Source organism: Vombatus ursinus, unplaced genomic scaffold (genome assembly GCF_900497805.2).
Source record: "Vombatus ursinus unplaced genomic scaffold, bare-nosed wombat genome assembly UNPS02015408.1, whole genome shotgun sequence".
Lineage (NCBI taxonomy): Eukaryota > Metazoa > Chordata > Mammalia > Diprotodontia > Vombatidae > Vombatus > Vombatus ursinus.
Window position 1 is genome coordinate 480,500 of NW_020955186.1, and position 3,288 is coordinate 483,787.

At 37.1% G+C, this 3,288-nt stretch overlaps 1 pseudogene; it reads left to right on the forward strand.

Annotated features, from left to right (window-relative positions):
* Positions 1-2,605: 2,605 nt before the first annotated feature.
* LOC114032217 lies at positions 2,606-3,046 on the forward strand (annotated as a pseudogene).
* Positions 3,047-3,288: the final 242 nt, after the last annotated feature.

Below are 3,288 nucleotides of genomic sequence, written 5' to 3' on the forward strand. Positions count from 1 at the left end.
CCCTTTCATTCTTCTTTTGAGATCATTCTGACATAGTGCACTAACACTTATGCCCTCTGTTTTAAGTGTACTACTTCAAACTGCTATAGGGATGATAAAGTTCTTAGGAGTTACATGTTTCATCTACCATTTTGGAATATAAATCATTTAACCATATTAAGTACCTCCTGATTTCTCCTACATGCTTACCTTTTAATGCTTCTCATTTCTTAGATTTGAATGTCAAATTTTCTATTTCATTAAATATCCATTTTTCCCCTGTGGGATAATGATCAGTTTCTCTGGGTACATAATACTCTTGGTTCTAATCCTAACTTCTTTGTCCTCTGAAATATCATATTTCAAGCCTTCCAATATTTTATGGTGGTAGCTACTAAATCTTCTATGATCCTGACTGGGGCTTTTTTGCTATTTGAATTGTTTCTTCCTGGCTGCTTACAGTATTTTCTCTTTGATTGGGGAGCTTTGGGATTTGTCTACAATATTTCTGGGAGTTTTTATTTTGGGATCTGTGCTGCTGCTGCTGCTGCCAAAGTCAACTTGAAAGGGCACAGCTAGTGCCACTTCTGCCCTGCCTGCTGTGTTGTAAACCTGCTCCAACCTTAGTGTCCAAAAATCCTTTTTTTCTCTTCTTCTAACACGCTCTGGACTGAAAAAAATGACTCACTATGACTTTTTTTTGTTGGTTATCATGATAAGAGTTCAATTTTACCTACTTTTAATTTATTCAGAGGAGTGAGTTTGGAGAGCTTCGTTAAATTTCTGACTTTACTCTGCACCTTGGCTTCACTCCTACTTCTAAGTTTTTCTTACCCCACATATCAATCCTGTTGCCAAGTGTTGTCAATTCTACCTTTACAACATCACTTTTATATGCCACCTTTTCTCTTTTGAAACAGCAAACCTCCTGGGCCAGACACTCTTCACTTCAAGGCTGGCCTACTGTAATAGCCTACTGATTGGTCTCTCTGATTTAAACCTCTCCCCACTATAGTCCATCCTCTTCCCAGGCAATAAAGTGATCTTCCCAAAGCTCAGTTCAAATCACCTTTCTCCACTATTCAGTAAACTCCAGTGCTTTATAATTACATACAGGATCTAGTAGTAAATTCTCTGTTTGGCTTTATAACCTTTTATAACCTGGTCCTTTTTTACCTTTTCAAGCTTCTTAAACTTTACATTCTTATTCTTTGGACATAACACTCCATCTCCAGGACCATATGTTTCATTGATTGTCCCTCATGTCTGGAATGATTTCCTTCTTTATTATTATTGACTGGATTCCTAGGTGTCATTAAAATTTCAGCTAAAATCCTACCACCTTCAAGAGAGCTTTTTTTAATCTCTTAAATACTAATTCCTTTCCAGATATTATCTGGATTACTTCCAACCTCTCCTGTTTTTGCTTGTATTTTATTTCATTTAATTTCATTTTGTCCTTGAAATACCTTCTGCAGAGAGTTTAATTTGAGCTGAGTCTTGAAGGAAGCCAGTGAAGTCAGAAAATAGAGGTGAGGAGAGAGAACATTGCAAACATGGAGACAGACAATTAAATGGTAAGGAGCCTGAAGATGGACTGTCCTATTTGAAAAACAGGAAAGAGACCAGGTCACTAGATCTTATAATACATAGAAGAGAGTAAAATGTAAGATAAGTGAGAAAATTATTATGGGACCTAAACTTTTAAGGACTTTAAATGCTAAAAGAAGAATATATTAATACACACATATGTTGAGAAAAATGATTATTGTCTTACATTGATAACCAATTTTATATATGGGACCCAAAGATTCTCTTTTTGATTACTAATAACCAATTATTAGTACCTCATTCAAGGCCCAGTCCTTGAGAAGGACAGGGCTGACATTGAGTCATTCTCCTCAATCTTGGGTAGGACCCCTCCCAATTGGGAGACCTTATTTCTGATTAAAGGGTAAAGAGACTCTAATCTAGGTGAATTCCAGCCCATTGTGTTTGACTTAAATGGTCTGGGTGGAGATGGTTCCATTTGTCTGGATTCCCCAAGGCAGGAGTGGTCTGGATGAAGATGAGTCTCTTTGTCCAAAACAGAGATGACTGTGGTCAGTCACATACCCAGCCATTCATTAGAAAAGTCCCACCTCTGATTATAATATTAATTCTCTGATTGTTAACCAATCAGAGTTGATTTCTATCCATCAAGGACAGTATATTTTACAAAGGTATTTAAGCATTGGATAATCTCATAGATTAGTCTTTGGTAACTGAGAGAACTACTGACTGCAATTTATTGATTATATGATAGCCTAATTAATAGATTGATTATTAATTACCCAGAAATTGTGTCTCTCAGACTTTTCATTCACACATTCAGAATGTGTGTTCACAAATCTCTCTCTCTCTCCATCTCTCTCTCTCCCAACACACACACACATACAAACATATGTTGATATATAGACATAGATATACACATATATGCATATATGCATGTGTGTATATATATACATACACATACATATGAATACATATACATATACATGCAGCTATATAATACAATAGATGCATACCACATACATTCACATATATAAACTTATTTTTAAAAAATTAAAACTGGTTTTTTTTTCTAACAGCAGACAAGATGGTGGAAGTGGAACAGAAAAAGAAGCGAACCTTCTGGAAGTTCACCTCCCGAAGCATGGACCTGGATCAGCTTCTGGACATGTCCTATAAACAGCTCATGCAGTTGTACAGTGCTCCACATCGAGGGCAACTCAACAGGGGTCTGTGGCACAAACAGCATTCCCTCCTGAAGCACCTGAGGAAGGCCAAGAAGGAGGCACCCCCCATGGAAAAACTCGAGGTTGTAAAGACACGTCTTTGGGACATGATCATTCTGGTGGGGAATATGGTGGGTGTCTATAATGACAAGACCTTCAATCAGGTAGAAATTAAGCCTGAGATGATTGTATGCTACCTGGGCGAATTCTCTATCACCTACAAGTCTGTGAAACATGGCTGGCCGGGTATTGGAGCCACCCACTCCTCTCATTTCATCCCTCTGAAGTAACCCAGATCCTAACAATAAAAATAAGAAGCTTCTTAAAAAAATTGAAATTATGTTGTATCATTTGATAACTTATTCTACTCCATAACTTACCCTTTTCCACATTTTGTCAAGTCCCATTTCTCAATTAAGCTAAAAAAATATAGTCTATCCTAGTATGGATTACTTTAAAGGAAGTGGTGCTATAGCTCAACCAAGTAGCCCCTGGTACATCTGTTTTATTGCCAAAGCAGTTTAACCTTTCA